Consider the following 20,406-nt stretch of genomic DNA (forward strand, 5'->3'; position numbering starts at 1 on the left):
GCTCGATACTGTGTCTTTTTGGTGCTGCTTCATTTTGTGGGAGCCTCTCATGGTCTGTAAACTAGATTTTTTGTAGTTGTTCATGCTCATAACTTTCTCTTGGACAGAGACAAGATGACAATTGTTGGTGTAGGGATTTTCTTGGTGGAGGCTCTTTTTGCTTGCATTGTCCTTTCCTGGGTGTGGTGGGTAGAGTTTAGGGGTAATCTGCCTACAATGTTGTTATCCCACTTTGTTGCCCTAATTTATTGTCTATTCCTTTATGGGGTGGACAACATTTGGTATTTCTTTCTAGTTTATGCCTTTACCAAGCTCTGCTTTGAGTTGTTTTGTTTTGGTGGAGTTGTAACCCATTTTTGGGTTGATGCGGTGGGGTTTCTTCACCTTTGTAGATAATTATGGTTGCTAGATAGTTTCCTATTGTAGGAGGGAATTTACTTGCTCCCCCTAATCTTTTATCATGGATTGGCTCCTATGGCAGGCCTATTGCTGCCATATTTCCTACTTGTTTTGTTGCTAGTCCTATAGAAGTGGATGGTTCCCTAGTAGGTATCGTGTTTTAGGCTTTTAGATGTTGGAACTCCTCTTTATTGTTGTTTGGTTCTTCTGACTCTATAGAAGTGGTGTTTGAAGCAATATTTGTAGGGGTTTTACCTCTAAGAGGTTCATTAAAAATTCCTTCATATCTTGTTACTATTCCAATAAGGATGCCTACTATTTCTACTCTTACTGCTCATTATATGTTTCTCCTATTATTCCCTCATGACTAGACCCTGCTTTTGTTGCTCCTACTAATCTTCCCCAATCTTTGGTGGCGGTTCCCGTTGATCTCTCACTAGCTTCTCAGTCTTCTTCTAGTGTTTCTCTTGAAATGGTTTTGTCTTCTACTACTACTACTTCTTCTTCTTCTTCTTCTAGGTCTACGTGTCTAGAAGATAACTCTAGATGATTGTTCATAGAAGGAAAATGATGTAAAAATGTGTAATATGATTTCTAATGTTTCTCAGCCATGTTTTTCTTAGATTATTGTTTAGTATAAGTACTTTGGTGTTAAGGTTTTTCAAGGTTGTTTCAATTCTATTTTAGTCCCCTTTTAGGCTACCTTTGGGGTAACTCTGTTGTTCTTTCTTCGCAACAAACTTTTGTTTGTTGATCATTCTAGTTTTTGACTTCGTTCAATTGATATTGTTTTTAGGGCTTGTTCTTCAAGCCTATTTTTAATGTTTTTTGGTTCAAATCTGTAAAGGGTTGGGGCCCTTCCCCACTTAATCTAATAGAAAATATATCACAAATATCATTTCTATTAATCAAATTTTTTTTTTAATTTCTTAGTATAAATGTAAAGGTGGGTAGAGAAAGATAAACCATATAAGGTGAAACATTAAATAATATGTTAAAAGAAAGAAGTTGCATGAAGTCATAAAGTAGTAGGGACTATTAATCTAGTAGTTATTTGGCTTTCATACATTAGGAAATCATCTTGGTCATGTAGTAAGGGCACCAAACTTTTAAGAGAACTATAATTAGTCTTTTTATTATGCACTTCCTTAAGAATATGATCAATAGTCCTTAAAAGAGAAACAACCAAGGTAAGATGAGAAAATTTGTCACTATTTGGCCAGCTTGAGTTCTACATCTATCATGGAGAAAAGCGGAAATTGAAGGTTGATAGAAATTTAGAGAGGATCCATGAGCATAGTGACAAGAAGTACATGAAAAGTCATGAGATTCATGCCAATGGGTACATTGAGTCCTATCACATTAACACCCTTTTCGGGGGATTTTTCTCCTATTGGAAGGAAAGGTTGACAAAATTCTAACAACCAAACAAGAGTTGTCATTTTAGTTGTTAAGCGACATCTATTGGTAGACCAATTCAAGAGCACATTATATATATGTAGTATCACAAATTATACACAGTGCATTTATGACACTTTTATATTGAGCTTGGTGCATTTATGACGTAAACTCATGATCAATATTTTATCATTCTGACTTCATGAGTCCTAAAGATGAAATAGCGCTAGCCACCCCTAAGCCAAATTTGAGATTAATTTGGTGAGATAGGAGCATAATACATAAAAATATTGAGAATATTTTATATTCGAATGAGCATATTCTACATTAGACCCTTTTTGGCATATGTCCCTTAGCTTGGGCATGTCCAAAATGGTTACTACCTCCCATGCTAAGAAACAAAACTCTTCTTTCTCCCTCATTTTCCAAGAACACTTACTCTTGTCTATCTTTCTCTCACCATCATAACAAAGAACTATCAAAACTCACACTCAATCTTGCAACACCTCGGTCTTCTCTTAAAGAATGATCATGTTTCATCTCAAGAGACGGGTCTCGACCTTTAATAACACTCTTCTTCTCTCTTATCTCTCATATCTATTTTATTGCAATACTTACTTATTTATCAAATGTCTAAATGCATATATTATCTACTTGCATTTAATCTATTTTATCATTGTATCTCTTGCAATAGGGGTTTTCCTATATTAAGAAGGGTTTGTTTCTATTACACTTCTATTTTATTATTTTATCCAATCTATCTATTGTTTATGTAGGTGAGACCACTGAAATCACAGGGGCTTCATGTTAGACAGTCCAAATACCCGAAAGATAATTGAGAGGGGAGGGGTGAATCAGTTGTCACCAAATTATTGAAACCTTAAGCAATTTAAACTTTAATACCGAAACCCAAAAGATCAATACCAGAATGCATATACCAAAAACCGAAATAGCAGATAGACCAATTAAGCATAAACAATAATCAGAGAATAAATACCATCCACATGACACCAAGATTTATATGTGGAAAACCCGGTAAAGGGAAAAACTACGGTGGGAAGCCTACCCACAGTCAGATAATACTTCTGCAGCAAGTATGTGATTTACAATTGAGGGCCCTGGACTTGCAAGAAGGCCAACAACCTAGAGCGCACTGCTCATCACAAAAGGAGTCCTATTGACTACATAGAAATCCAAACTACAATCCAGAAGAATCATTCAGGCAAAGGATTTGGTTGATCATTCGTGATCTAGTTGATTATAAATAACATCTTGTTAATATTAAATTGATTTGCATTGATTCGAGTTGAGTGAATTAAATTATAATTTATTAATTGTTGAATGGATGAATTTTAATTTATTAAATTTTTTTTTTTAAATACCTTTTTTAATAGTTTGTTTACATCGTTAAAATTTAAAATTTATTTTTTGAAGTTAGTAATAATGAAAAAAAAAAGAGGAGGGGGGCTTTATTAAAAGTAAAATACAATTAGGATTTACAATTAAAATTTATTTTATGTATATATACTAAGGGGTTTATTTAGTTAAAATTTATTCATTAGAATTTGGTAATTAAAATTTATTTATGTTAATAGAATTAATTTATAGTTGAAATTTAATTTAAAGCCTACTCTTATAAGAAGGGATTTATTCTTTAGTGTATAGTAAAAAAAATTTATTAAAGAAAAATTTAAGAGGCAATTAATCCTTTAAGAAAAATGATATTTCACCAATGATACACTTATTCTATAGTATTGGTTCTTTTTCTTCAAGTGTTTCTATTTAGTCTCAAATATTACCTAGTAGTAAGTAGATTTTCACAAGACATTTAATACATTTCAAATATCTAAGTTCTTTATTTATTTATATATTTATTTTTATTTTTTGGACTTCAAACTACCTTTTTGTATATTTCAAAATAGTCCAAGTATTAAAGGTCAAAGAATTTACCTACCAAGTAAATGAGTTTAGACTCATGGTTACCCCTTTTATGTATTTCAAGCAAAATGTATTAATGTTTAGTAAAAATTCTCCTCAATTCAAGAAGTTGAACATTTGAACATACCTTTACGCGAGTTAGTTTTCAAGATACAAAGTATAAAAGGCTATTAAGCGTAGACAAGCTTTAGAAGCACTCGTGACTAGTAAAAAGAAGTAATCACATTTATATTGCAAAGCAATGAATTTATTAACATTTAAACTTAGAGGAGAATTTCATAGTTAAATCTTCATACAACCTGAATGGTATAATCTATTTGGAAGAACACTTGTATTAATTAAGATGTAAAGAAACCATAGTTTTTAGCAAATAGAAATGGAACCAAAATTGCTATCGTTTTGCAAGATACTACTAAAATAGACCTTATCTTACGAAATCTCAAATTTAGTACTCATCCTTTGTGAATGTCTAGTGAAACTTAGCTATGAAGATGAAATAAGTTATAATTTGTTATTATTGGATTCTTACCTTAACATGAGTTTTTGAGAAACCTATTCCACGATCTCTTAGAAAATTAAACGATAATTTTAATTGAGGGAAAATCTAGGAGCAAACCTTAGCTGCCTTCTAAGAGTTTGAAATTTATAAGGTTGTTATTTGTAGAAATATCCAAGGGTAAAGTTAACATTGCTTCAAGTGGAAGGAATAGTTAGTTATCTCTGTATATTCTTGTGAAGGATTTGACATTAGTTCAAAGGCAACTAGAAGAATATTGATTAGAATTATTTAGGAGCTTTACTTATATTGGTTAATTAGCAAGTAATTAGACTCTCTTCTAATCTTAAGTTCAAACTTTGGCAATTAAAAGTAATGTGGTTATTTGAAGCTTATTATTAAATAATTTTTTTTCCTCCAACAAGTAAATGTTAATTTCTTTTCCAAAGTATTGTTATTTAATCATTTAATTTTCTTTCAAGCAATCTAGTACCTTTGAGGTATTAGGATTTATGATTAAAGTGTAATGCACATTTTTATAAGCTATCTTCTATAAGTATCATAGTTTTCAAATGAATAGTACTTTCATGCATTTAGTTCAAGTTTTAAAATTTTAATTATTATCATAGTTTTCTTTCAAGAAAATACTATTCCAAAAGTAGATGATTTGATTGTGTTACTTTCAATCATGCAAAAATTTAATCTTAGTTTAAATTTCAAGCAATAATTCCTTATATATTATAGTTTCTTTTTCATGGTTGTATTAGTATATTACTTTACTTAAGATTCATAAATTCAAAGTTAAAATTCCTAGTTAGGCAACTAAACAAGAGGAGTTGAAACCAAAAACCTTAGCATCGTTCGGTATCTATGGTGCCTCTGGGCCACGCTTACGAGTAATTCCGTTGTGTTGAACTACTGCACTTAACACCTAATAAAGCTGCAACAACGAAATTTGTGGCATCGTCCCTCTAAATCACCGAGGAGAAATAAGGGTCATTTGAAGTTAAATCCAAGGTGTGGGTAATCCCCCTTGGATCGATAATCTAAAAAGATAAAATCTAAAATGAATTTACATCCACTCAGTTAAACCTCAGAAAACCCCATTAGGGTTTGGTTGTGTGTTATGATTTTGGAGATTTATTTTATCTTGGTGATTTCAATGATTGATAATGGATTAAGGGTGACGTATTTAATAGAAAATAGGACTTAGTTATCTTAGGCCACAAGCGGAAGGCCACCTTGAGCCTTTTTGCTATAGAGCTACCATCGTGGGTAGCAACAGCAGAGAAACTATTTGGGACATTAACCCTAGAAAGGGTTGGGTACCCACAAAATAGTTTACATTAAACCATAGATTAGAAAACAAAACTACATACTTTACGCCTTGATCCCGTGCCGAAACGGGTATGTAGGCAGTCGAGGGACGAAGTTGTCCCTTGTACTCAGGCGTTCGGGGATGGGGTCTAGGATTTGGTAAGTAGGTGGATTACAAAATCTCCTAATTGAAAGATAAGGAAAATAAAGGAAAAAATAATTCAACGCATGGGTGGTTGCAAGAAGTTGAGTCCCACTTTTGGGCAAAAAGTGGAAGTGTTTTCTCTATTTTTCAAATTTTCTGTCGATTGATGTTAAAATTTGATGCACTTAGAGATTGAATCTCAAAAAATTTTAGTAATAGAAAATGTAGTGCTTAGAGTCTACTTTTCAAACATATAATTAATTTTAATACCCACATGCTTGGAATCCCTTTTTAGTAGGCATGTTTAAAAACTAGTTTTTCAAAATGCTTGTTTTAGGACCATACCACACATGTACGACCACCTTTTTTGATGCAAATAAATGAATTTTTGCAAATCCTTCTGGGAAATGATACCTAAGACATCAAATATTGATGAGAATATTTTTGCTTATTTTTTTATTGAATTTTTTTTTTTTATTAATTTTTAACTAACAATAAAGTATATTTTCAAAACATCAGGTGTACGACCACCATAATTTGATGAAAATTTCATATTTTTCATTTGTTTTTTTAATATTCAAAAGAATTGTATGTAGATTGATGTCATATAATTTATTTTTCTAAAATCCTAAAAACAAAAAAGTTATTAAAGTTTTAGTGAACCTTGGTATTTTAGGTTTAGGTTCCACTTTTGATTAATAAATAATAAAAAAATAGTAAAAGTAATCTTATCACTATTAAATTTACATTTCTGAAATCAGGACGTTGAAAACTCTAATGGGTTTTCGTTTCGTCAAAAAATTCAATCAGAAAGACCCTCAAAAAATTAGGCCAAGGTAGAAATCTAATGTCGTTTTACCTTAGTCATTTTTTTGGAGGTCCAAGCATAGGCTTGGTCCCAACAAGCCTATCCCAAAGAAAAAAACAAAGCTAAGGGTTGTTTCCCGCCCCTAATTTTAACAAACGGGCGCCCATTTTTTAAATTCAAAAAACGGGCGCCCATTTCACTTTGTACCGTTGAAAGAGAAATGGGCATCCGTTTTCGAAAACGGGCGCTCGTTTCATTCAATAATGGGCACCCATTTCTGAAAAGATCCATTGGGTTAGAATCTGGCCCACAAGCACAAATCCCAATGATTGAATGATTTTTCAATCATTGTCTGACAGGTACGATCTGCAAAGAGAATGTTTTGATTAATCATTCTCTTTGTTTGTCTTATTGTCGATTTGGTAAGGAAATTGAGTCGAATTCAAATTTTGGTGTAGCCATGGGATCAAATCAACACAAGAAGAGGCAAAGGAAGGTTCTGACAACTGAGGAGATTGCAACAAATAGGGAGAAGGAGGCAATGTGTCAACAAGAGAGAAGATCAAGAATGAGAGAAGGAGCTTCAAGTTCCACAATCGTTTTAGAAGAGGAGAACATCAATGAGACCATAAATGCTAACGAAGGAAACACAATAGAACCATTTAATTCAGGTGCATCTTCTAATCCATTATTGGATACATGTATGTCTTCACAACCCTATGTTTTTTCTCATGAAGAAATTGATGATTTAGTAGAAGCAGGTTACTTATTAAATAAAATTCTAATTGAAAATCAAACCCCAAATGAAATTAGAACTCAAGTTGAAACTGAAATTAAAATCCAAATTGAAACCCCAAATGAAACTAGATCTGAACTTGAAACTGAAATTGAAACTGAATTTGAAACTCCAATGAAATTGAAAATCCACCTGCAACTAAAACCAATAATGTGTATGTAGACATGGAAACACCAATTGAAAATGAAACATGTTTGAATGATAATCAAATGAATGAAAATTTTGAAATTAAAACTGATGTACTAGACAACCTTCCTGGCTTGGTTTCATGGAGACAGATTAGCACACATGCAAATAGATTGTTTAGACATTTTTTTTATAATAAGAAATTTGGGTTTCAATGTCAATTAATGGTACAACTAATTAAAATGACTAAAATGCGAAAAGTGATGAAGAAGTTAGGTTTTTATGTCAAACCCAAGAAGAAGGACAAGTCTTTAAAACAAGTTGTATCGACTGTTGCTAGCGCCTTTGATACAATTGGAAAGAAAAGTCGTTCTAAAGATAAAAATGCGGCACGACAGGCAATAAAAACAATTTTAGTAAGCCAAACAACTTCTAATAAAAGAACGATGAGTAACATAAGTGGATATCTTAATATTTATCACAAAACTTTGTCAAGAGCTGTAAAAAGAAGAGTTAATTTTGAAAGTGATCCGACAAACAAATTGTGGACTTTTAGTGGTAGACTACCAAGGTCTGATATGAAACTTACTGGTGGAGTCAAAAATTTGATCGAAAAATTCTGGCACGATAATACGAGAGTATCACCTAATGTTAGAGATGTTCTTAAATTAAGAGTTGGGTCAAAAATTTGTGATCCACATCCAAAACACCTATTGGACATTACTCAAACTAGATTGTATAAATTTTTTTTGGATGATAAGGTGTTGACTATTAGCATTTGTCAAAGGTCTTTTGAAAAGTGTAAACCTTAGTATGTTCGAATTAACAAGGAAAGAGTCACATCTTGTTGCAAAACTCATGTTCAATTTCACTAACATTATGATGTATTTCGATATATACGTGTTACCATGCATAGTAATGGAACGTTCCAAGAATGTGGTATAAATATACCACCTGAAACTATGAAGGAGTTTATTTCAAGTTTGTTTTACAACCCACTAAATGAACAAAATTTTATTTTCAATGCATGTGTTTCTGGTGTATGTGATATATGTGGCAATCTTGCATTGTTGGATGAATGTTTGCATGAAAATATTTCAAATGATTTTTGATAACAATTAGTTGATGTTAAAAGATTTAAAACTGTTGAGTATCCACTGAAGAATGGAAAGGTTGGAAAACGATGCGATCTAATCACTGAAAAAGTTAGGGTTCATGCATTTATGAATGAATTCAAGAGTAACATCGTACCTAAATATGTTAAACACACTCAAATGCTAGATGGCTCGTTGGTCAGTTTCGAATATGTAAGGATACATTTCCTGTTGGTAGTATACTTTCGGTTGTTGACTTTGCAGAGAACTACATGCTTGCACCACAAGATGAGGTCCAATCACAATACTACAATTCAGTGCAAGTATCGATTTTTGTCCATATTGTCTATATGCATGCACCAGATAGTGCAGAAGAGGATCACAAAATTTGAGAGTACCATTTCTATATGAGTGATAATAAATTACACTCATCTGATTTTTTCCAATTTTGCTTCAAGACCTTTTTTGAGAATTTGAGGGAGAGAGAAATTCAGATGACACAACATCTAATATGGTATAATAATTGGACAGGGCAATTCAAGAATGCTAGAATGTTTTATTGGTTGAGTATGATTCATAAGAAAACTAATATCGAACACATGTGGAGTTTTTTTGAGGCTGGACACGGGAAAGGAGAACATGACGGTGCCGATGCATGTGTTAAGAGAGCCCTTTGCAGAGAGCAACTCAAATTCGAGGAAAAGGCTAAATTTAAAAATGCAAGTGCAATTGTGGATTGGTGTAGTGTAAATTTATCCATAGGATCAAGTCAGAACTCTACAATTAGACGTTTCTTCTGGCTAGTTAAAGAGGAGAATATCCTTCCAAGATATGATTGTGATACAATTAATGGGTCAGCTAGATGGCATTCGTTTAAGAGTTCTAATTCTAACACTTGGACTATATGGACTAGAGAGCTTGCATGTTTTTGTCAATTTTGTGTTGCAGGTGAATGGGAAGAATGTGAGAATACGGAATGGGTCGAAGAATGGCAACACAAATCCTTAACACCTACTGAGACACAATATGAAGATGTTAGAAGAAATGAAGACCCCGATCATGAATTTGCATCAGAAGATTATGATCATGTTTCAGACCTCATACAACCTGGTAATTTAATTGAATTTATTGTTTATAACTTTAAATTATATATTTTTATGTATTGTCATATAATTTATGATTTCATATTTTAATTATAAATTCTAACAAGTTTTATTTCTACATGTACTTAAATTTGTTTTCTAGGACATGTGTATGTTGTTGTTGCACCTGAGGATAATGATGAGCAGGTTGAGTATTGGCTAGCTAGATATGTAGAACCTAAGAAAAAGTTGATATGTGATCAAGTAGATGATGATGGTTTTCAGTATCCAGTTGGGTCTGTTATGGTAGTTGGTACATGGCTAAGCAAATACTTAACAAGAAGGAATGGCTTAACAACTTATGAAGACTACCAATCAGAAAAGAATATTATACACTATTCTCATTTGGTGGTGGCAACAAACATCAAATTAGAAAGATACAAAGGTAGACTTGCTAATAAGGTATTGTGGACACTTTCAGTAGAAGAGCATGAGGCAATCATAGACGCATTGCAGAAGAGAGAGGATGCAGATGGTACATTAGGTTGAATCAATTTTATATGCATGTACAAGTTTGTGTTACTTGTGTGAACTCTTTTATATTTAATCGTGATAATCATTTTTCTTTGTCCCTTTAACATTGTATTTGTCTACATTTGATACAATTTTGGTTTCATAAACAACATTGTATTAGTTATCTTCTTCTTAATGTTATTTTGTGCACATTGTAATTGTGTTACAATTGAATTCTAATTTTTTATGATATATTTATTCTATTGTAATCTCTTCATAGATTAATTGTAAGTTCAAAGATAGAATTATGTCTTAAATATGACAACTCTATATTTATCATTGTATGACAAATCTATATTTATCATTGTATAACAAATCTATATTTATAGTGTGCTTTTTTATTTTAGTACCATGAAATCCATGCTTTTCATACCACTACTATCCGCACTAATAAACCATCAATACACTAGTAAAGTAGTGTGGTCAACTTAAGAGGAAAGTCGATACTATGTTTGTAGCTTCCTTTACTTATTTCAATGTAATTATTCCATATAGCAGGGCTTCCTTTACTTATTCCAAATCATTGAATAATGTTCTTCAAACCTTCCTAATAATTTGGTTAGCCTTAGTTCCATCAATCCATTGGATTCCTCTATGAGATTCATTTATAATTAATAATCCTTTTATAATTTTCATATCAAATTTATATGCATGTAAGTTTGTGTTACTTGTGTGAACTCTTTTAAATATTTAATCATGATAATTATTTTTCTTTGTCCCTTTAACATTGTATTTGTCTACATTTGATATAATTTCGGTTTCATAAACAACATTGTATAAGTTATCTTATTCTTAATGTTATTTTGTGCACATTGAATTATAAACTATTGCACTGTAAGATGATCAATCACAATGTTAAAATATAAAGTCATAAATAGATCACATAACAAGTCATAAATAAAAAGTCCTATATACAATCACATAACAATTCCTGATGACATAATAACAAGTCTTGAAAAAATAATAATAAGGAAATGACATTAAAACAAGTCCAAATAACATAATAACAAAACAATGTATCACATATATAATCACTAGAGTGCGCCAAATCACATAACACAACCTAATATCATAATAGCAAGGAAATGACATAATAAAAAGTCCTATATATAATCACATAACAACAAGTCCTATATATAATCACATAATAACAAGTCCCAGGATAACATAACAAGTGTCATCATAAAAAGTCCACAATACAATAACATGACATGATCTAAAATATACAATCTAAGAACTCGCATGCATCTCATCTGCAGTCCTCTTCAATCCAAGTGAAGGTGGCTGAGATGAATCATCCTGCTGCACGTGGTCTTGAGATGCACCATCTTGTGTCTGTGCAGTATCAATGTCTCCACCCTCCTGTGTAGTATAAATGAATCCACCCTCCTGTGCAGTATCAGTGTCTGCACCCTCCTGTACATTATTAAAATATTTTACATGAGAAGAAGATTTTACATGAGAAGAAGTTACTTGCATAATTCACTTATAAAGTAATTAAATACTAAATTTTTTAAAATAAATTACCATATGACCGTGCTCTACAATGCCCTCACTGGTACGTGGAGGTCCACTATCATGAACAAGAAAGTGGTCATAGTCAAGTCCTGCAAAAAAAAAAATTGTACATCAATTTTGATAATCCCTATAAAAGCCAGGTACACATTTTAAACAAATTAGAAATTATTTTTCTAATCATCACCTCAAATGATAATGTCGATGGTTGCATCTGGCTCAATCCCATAGCCATACCAATACTAGTAGTGGTATCGACCTGAACAACATATATAAAGCATGAATCAAACTTGTATATATACATAAATTATAAAGTATATATATAGACTACAAGATTATCACATAAAAGCATACATGTGATGCAGGCAAAGTAACTGATGGTCGAAGGCATACATGTGATGCACCATCAAACAATCCAGAAGCCTACAATTGCAAAAAATAACGAACATGAATCAAAGTTGTACATAAATTAGTAAGCATGTAAACACTTCAAATTAATGGATGAAAAACATACTAGTGGTATATGAGGCTGAGCCTCAATGGTCCACGAGTCATGTGAAGAACTACCCACCTCAGTGCTACACAAACCACCCTACAAATTTGAAATAACATATCATATACATCATTACATTAAAAAAATTATTGTTTATTTTAAATGTACATATCAATACAATGTATCTAGATGAAAGTGCATACCATAAATGGGGCACCAACATCTCTAGGTATTGAGGTAACATGCTATCGGTTCCTCAATAATGTGGTATGATCCATCCTCTATTCAGAAAAAAATGACTCATGTTATGGTTCATATGTGTATATATAAGGAATTTAATATTGTACTGTAAATTATACAAATAAATTTGTACCTCTGTAGGTTGATCATCGTCTGCCCACAAGAGATCAACATATGAAGAGACGACATCAACATGTGCAGCCTCGTCGGCATCATCATAACCACCATGGGCAGCATCAACATCATCAAAATCACCATCTCCTCCAAGGGCAACCTCACTCTGTGGACCCCTACATACATCCCCACAGCTCGTGCAAACATGTGCTAAGCTGGGGGCAACCCTCACCTCCCGCAACTGCTGTACCAAATTGCCTGACAGAGCACTCAATGAACCTAGAGCATAATCCACTGCTCGATGATGGGCAGGTGCTGGAACAACTGGTGATGGAAGAGGAACCAATGGATCATCATGCACATGGTTTCTAACCCTGTCGCTCAATTTTGCTCCTGGCCTATCCTGGGGCATGCCTCTCCCAACCCCCTGAAATGATCTAATATCAAAGTAATTGGGCTTTTTGCCCAATTCAAATTCGGCCCATAATTTCTTCAAAAAATACATCGGGACCTCATGATTGGAGTGTGGTGGATGGTCAACCGCTCCCAAAAATGGCTAGCAATGCCCGGGTGCCTACACCATCGAATAGAGATCCGTGGCTTCTTCGGATCTATCTCTTCACCTGTCTTAGGGTTCACAAAATATTTTTTCAAATCCATTTTTGTTATTTTTAATTCATTAACTTGTTTGTATGTGAGGCCATCAGGGTAAAATGCACGCAATCCCTCACGCTAACTAGGATAACTATCTAGCTCGCTATCTAATGCCTGCACAGACTGTACAATGCCTTGCATACTATCTGCAAGGCATAACAACTGAGGAGGTGGATGAGGCTCACACCTAATAGTATGAATATCTCTAATCAAAGCATCAATATTCGTCCTAATTGTCTGTCTCAACTGATCGGGTGGAGGTGGCGGTGGAGGTGGAGGTGGTACTAGACCTAATAGCTCATCTATCTCAAACTCATCCATCATGTGAAAATTATCTGCATATATATACAAACATGAAAATTTACAATTACAATTACAAACATGAAAATTTACAAACTTGAAAATTTACAAATACAATTACAAACATGAAAATTTACAATTACAAACTATTTAATTTACATTTCACCTTCCAAAAAAACTTATAATTAAATACAATTCAGCAACTTAAATATAAAAAAAGGAAGCTCACATAGATCTATAATATTATTAATAGGTGGGTAATAATAAGCATCATTTAAGAAATATTATCCACTTAAATCAAAGTATAAGAAAAATTCTACAAAATAAAACATCATAATGCCCATGCAACTCAAACAATACTTTTTAACATCTAAAGATGAATTAGGATAAGTTCCATCAAAATCATAAAAATAATCATAAGTTAAAGTCATAAGTTATATCTATGAACTTGTCAATACATGTACTACTTTGTTGTGTTCTTTTCTAGAATCATTGGATGATTTAGTGATCGCAACTAGTAGTACTACACTAAGTTGAAGCTTGAATAAATAGTAGGTTCTCTACTCTTGGAGGAGTTAAAACAAAACAAAAAACTATATTTTTTATATTCAATTTTATATTGGTATTTTCTTGTTCAAAGTCGCAACCCACAAAATGTGATTCCAATATTGATATATATTTGATTCTTATTTTTATTAAATCTGCCACTAGTGTGATTTATTGTCCTCTTAACTTAAATCAAGCTATGTAAATTTAAAGCCTCGTAACTTTTGATAGAGAGCATATTTTTTAATGCTTCATGTGGCATTGAAAAGGTGGTTCATAAATTTTCATAGATCACACAATTATTTTCTAGAATATTCCCTCGTATTTTATATTTATTTTTTCTGATTTCACGTTCTAGTTATTTACTTGGACATCTTGGCACTTGAAAATGACCGTCTTACATGAGATGAATTTGTTTGATATGTTTTATATGTATTGATTTTATTGGTCTTTTAAGTTTTTATTTCAGGAGGTATCATAGGTTTCTCTATTCATCCTTTTGTGGTAAAATTAGAAAGGGATAACTACGATTCTTTTGTAAAACGGTATCTTGATAAGTTTTAGGTGGTGTAATCATTTTCCTTTTATGTATGGAGTCATACCTAAACTAGAAACACTAGAAACTATATAATCTTGGTGTAACATCATTGACCATGTAGGAGTGATTTGATCTAGTATCAAGATCATGATTCTATGTGTATTGCATTGGATATTGATTTCCCCCACACACTTTGGAATAGACTTTAGGATTTCCATGGAGACCCTCATATCTCTCCATTCTTAGAGGATCCTATTGTAGATTGTTTCATTCCCTTTGTAGATGAAGATCACATACCCTTCGATGGTGATACTTAAGATGAAATTTATTATATCATATTAAATAATTTATTTACTTAAGATCAACTTTTATTTACATATTAAATAATTTTCAAAATATATTTTAATTATATACATCAATTATATCAATTAGAATAAACATTTGGTAATTTGAAATACAAGCAATTATCATAAAAAAATTGGAATCAATTCATTCTAAATGTAAAATGATACATACACATATAAATATATAATCAATTTTTTAATTTAATATATACTTGGCAAAATAAATTTATATAGATGTGTAAATTTTTAAGTAATTTAGTGGGGTTTATAATGAAACCTATCCAATAAAATTTGTCATATATTAGAATAACATATTTTATCTTACCATATAAATTAAGGATCACAACTCACAAGATTGCTATATATCTATGTGTTGTAAACAAAATATGTAAAATACGTACTAATAAAAAACATGTTTCTTTATAAAAGAAAAGATATGGACAATTTCCTATAAGATACAAATGGAAAAAAATACATAACTCATCTACCCTATATAGACACCACCCTCAACTCTCCCTTCTTGTTGGTTCTTATTTTACTATTTCAATTAATGCTTTCACATAATATAATACATTCACTTCCAACACACACTCCACTATTTTCATGTGCATTTTGCAAACCAACCAACACTTTACTAATATTGCTACAATAAGATTGCAATACCTCAAACTCTTGATGTACACCTTCTATTTATACTTTCTTGCTTTCCATTTGAGGCAAGTAGGTCACTAAGTCCAATCCTTTCGAGAAATCAACAAACATTTCTTAGACAACCCTACCTTGATTCTCCCTTAACAATTTTCATGTCCATAATTAAAAGGAGTCTTAAGATCCATTTTCATAAGCCTACATTAATAATGAACATAATTAGATTGAAGAAAAACCTCTCTTAGATAATTTTTTTTGTGATGTTACCTACCTCCATACTTGTCTCTTCTAGTGCAACTTTCATGAATCCTAGAGTTTATTTTGATTTGTAAATAAATATTTCGTTAAACCTTTTGTAAAATAAATTATTCCAGGGTTTTTGATCCCTTCCTTTCTCTATGTTTATTATACTTACCATCCAATCCAATGGAAAAATACACTCTCCTATAACCAAAAAAAACTAAATTTAACTCTAAAAGCTCCAATTAAAAACTAAATATATGTTACATTTGATACAACATTGCTAGGAAAAACACTGATCACTAAGCACCATTTAATACCATAAGCACCAATAACACTCCTTCAAATGTTATAGCACCACCTTTATTAAGTTAATCCATTAAATTAGCATTCTACAAAATGAACACTAATCTAATGAAATTAAAACCATTTATTTAAAACTTATAATTCTCCTTAATAGAATCCTTATCAAGCCTCAATAACAGTTAAGGAACATTAATCCATGGTGTCCAACTCAATTGCTTAGGACATGAAAACGTTAAAATTTCTGACACTAAATATAGCCACCATTACGAATGCTTAAGGTGGTTGATAACATACATGTTACTCTAAATGTTTTCTTGAGCTAGGAATCATGGTATATTGCCACTATTGAATCTTAATCCAATGTTGTATTGACCAAGTAATCAACCAAGATAGTCAAATTTCTCCTGGCACTTGTTCGTTTTTTTCTATTTAGGGTTTAGTGTTCGTTTTTTTCTATTTAGGGTTTAGTGTTCATTTTTTTCTATTTAGGGTTTAGTGTTCGTTTTTCTGTTCAGGGTTTATTGTCTATTTTTTGTGTCTAATGTTTATTGTTCGTTTACGTTTTTGTTTTTTGTTTTTTTCCTACGGTTTAAATACTATTCATGTTTTTTGTTTTTTTCCTACGGTTTTTACTATTCATGTTTTTTGCAATATTTGAAAACTAAAAACTATTTTAAACATGAAATAAAATAAAATAAAAGATGATTTTCAAACTTTACAACATAAAAATTAAAAAATAGCAATACATTAACATTTTTTTTTTATGAAAAACAATAAAAATAAATAAAATCGAATATAAAAAATAAAACTAAATACCTCGAAGGAGGTAAAAATGGTCTAGGGGGTCAGCTAGGGTGAAAAAAATGGGTACCCGTGCTCCTCAGAAACTCCTACCCATTTTCCAAACAGTGAAAATGATGGAAAATAGTTTAAAATAATAAATAAATACATTTAAAAAATGGGCGCCTGTTTTTTTCAAATCGGGTGCCCGATTTGAAAGAAACGGGCGCTCGTTTAGCTTCGGGCACCCTTTGCTAAATGAGCGCCCGTTTCTTTATGGCTCGGGCACTCGAAGCTAAATGGGTGCCTAATTTGTAAAAATCGAGCACCCGTTTAGCTTCGGGTGCCCGAGCCATAAAGAAACGGGCGCTCGTTTAGCTTCGGGCACCCGTTGCTAAATGAGCGCCCGTTTCTTTATGGCTCAGGCACTCGAAGCTAAACGGGTGCCTGATTTGTAAAAATCGGGCACCCGTTTCTAGCGGGCTCATTTTCCAACCTGTGGACTTCCGCGGGATTGGGACCCAACTTTGTGCATTTACCCGCATACTGGGAAGGAATCCAGTATGGATTTGCTTGACTTCCCGAGGCTTTAGGCCAAATTTCGAGGCAGAATTCAAGCTTGCAATATGTTATTTTATTTTCTCCTAACGACGATGACCTCGATGCACTCCTATTAGAGGAGTCTAGTTATTAGTGAGTGGCTTAGGACCCCGATGAGTCTAAGTCTTTGGCCAAAGCACCTCCTATCCCAAGTTGGATAGATGCCGACCCCGTTTGGGTAGATGCCTATCCCGTATTGGATAGATGAAACCTCATGTCCCGTATGGATAGATGCCTAACCCGTATGGTTAGATGCTCATCCCAGATGGATGAATGCCTAATCCAATTGGATAGATGCCCAGAGTATGCAATTGAATCAAAAACAAATGATTAAATAAATAAATGAAAAAAATAGTCAAGATTTCTTAGGTTAAGTATATATAGTGGGTTATTACAAAATTGATGTTATTATTATTTGGTGAGTGTTTGTGGAGAAAATTGATGTGATTCAAAGAAATGGATTGGGAATTGGGAGGTTTTTTACATGTGAGAGGATTTTCTTACTCGTTTGATGTGCTCAAAGTGCTCTTTATTTCAAAATTTGAGGTAGGTTTCAAAATTATCCTCTTTTGATCATTTTTTTTGTTTTAAATGGTTGGAATATATTTATGGTAGTGTCATAAGCTCACAATTCCTTTGCTTTCATAGTTTTTGGTTATGCATAATTTATTTATTAATTTTTTTTTAAAAAATACCCAGAATATTATTATAATGTCATTTTTTGTAAGATTCAAATGAAATTGAAATATGAGAGTGTAGAATGGGTGTTAAGAACTTTTACGCTAATGGTAGTTTTATATTTTTTTAAAAAAAATTAAATTTTAAATGTTGTGATTTCAAACTATTTTAATGGTGATCTGGAAAAAAATGTTAGTTTTTGAATGATTAAAAAGTTAGAAAATTTGAAAGTTTTAAGTGAATTATGATATGTTGTGATGCAAGAACAAAGGTTTACTACATTAAATATTGAGATAAAACCATTAGAAACATGTTGTGAATATTGCCATAAAATTTGAAATGGTGCATAATTTTTCATGCCAAATTTGTTGGAGAATGTGATCAACTTAGGATATAGGTTTTCAGGAGGGTTATGGGAGTCGCCCAATATTTCTCTAGCCTAAAGTGGCACACTAGAAATAGCTATTCGGGGTTATATTAATAAAATTAAAACTAATAAAAATAAGTAATTAATTAACTAAGATAATGGAGATCCCTCTCATGCCTTGAGTTCTCATATAGAGTAAGGAAGTTTATGGAAGACTTTCTCTCCCATGGAGCATTGAACTTGTATGATCAATTATCTTTGTTTGTATGAGACGAGTACTTGGTTCTACATGATGTCATACCCATGAGCACCATTATGTCACTGCCTAACTTAGTCTCTAACATCTAGTCCTTGAGTAATTCGAGTAGCATCTTAAAGAAGAAGTAATTTCTTCTTATGCTCATATTTAATTTATTACATACTTGGATTTTATGTATTCTTTGTATCTTACATTTGTGTATGCCTTTCTATCCATGTGTCTTACATATGTGTGACTGGGCCATATATGAATGAAACTCTGTAGAAGACTGATATTAGTTCCCATCTTTCATGAGAGGTAATCTTGTCCAAAAGGTCTAGATTTAACTCTACCCTCTAAATTTGACACGATCTAGAATTTACTCATGAATCTCAATGGTGGATTATTTTAGGACTCTAAAAAACCTTACTAACAACTATCAATACTTCATGAAAATAATGATGATTTATTCTTCTCCATTACTATTAATAATCAGCTAACTAATAGGAGATGATGATCTAACACAATTCCAATTTAAATCACATTACATTTGAAGAACAATCGAAATATGGAAATGCAAGACAAAGAAAATGTCATTATGAACCATATTCCTATTGTTCCACAAGCTTCTCACTGTCCTTCAAATGCATTTATTCTCAAATGATAGTTCGTCATAGAAAGAACAATCAACCACTTCCATACTTGATTGTTGTATTACATATAGTACCTACACAATTGTTACATTGTGAACTGCAGGGGATGACATGCCATAGGTCGTCATCTTCACCTATGGGATAGTAGTTGAACTTATTGCTACAAGTTAGTTTCTCAAAAATAATTCATTCAAATTAAAACATAAATTCACCACATGACATATATCATCCATTAAACTTAGTATTAATAATGTTTAGGCCATTGTCTTAAGAAGATATAAAATGTCTTGTAAAGTGAGATAAAATAGGTGAAACAAGGACAATCCTAGAGCTTATCAATAATGACTATCCCTTTATACTATTATGGGCATATATTTATATTCAACAACATTTTCATATAGAACATATAACTATAGCCTATCAAGTACAATCATAGACAATCCTTTCTTGGTTGGTGCCACTTTTGTATAACAAAATTATATGCTTCCCTTTGTGAGATAACTATCTTTCTCTTTATATGGGTTTGAACTTATTATCTATAACCTTCCAACACTATTATGATCTACTATGCAAGGAATATTGTTTCCCACATTAAGAATGCTTTTCTATGATGAAAAATAATGTTGACATATCTAAATGAGTCTTTGGGATGATTGGGAACTACTAAGGAAATAATCAAGATTTAGTTGTGAAGGCCTCAAGTATTCTTGAGGGAATGCATGTTTATATTGTTTGTATTCAAGAGTTTATGACTATATTTATTTTATTTTTTTCAATAGGAAAGTTGTGATAGCCAACCATTCATTTCACCTAACATCAAATGAGAATAAAAATACATCTTACCAACCATGAACTAAGTTTGCATAGGCTATAAAATACAATGCGTATTTCAATATGTAAGTCCATATTTATAATGGAATTCTAAATATTTACTTGAAGCCTTCACAACTAAATCTTGGTTATTTCCTTAGTAGTTCCCA

This window comes from Cryptomeria japonica, chromosome 4 (genome assembly GCF_030272615.1).
Source record: "Cryptomeria japonica chromosome 4, Sugi_1.0, whole genome shotgun sequence".
Lineage (NCBI taxonomy): Eukaryota > Viridiplantae > Streptophyta > Pinopsida > Cupressales > Cupressaceae > Cryptomeria > Cryptomeria japonica.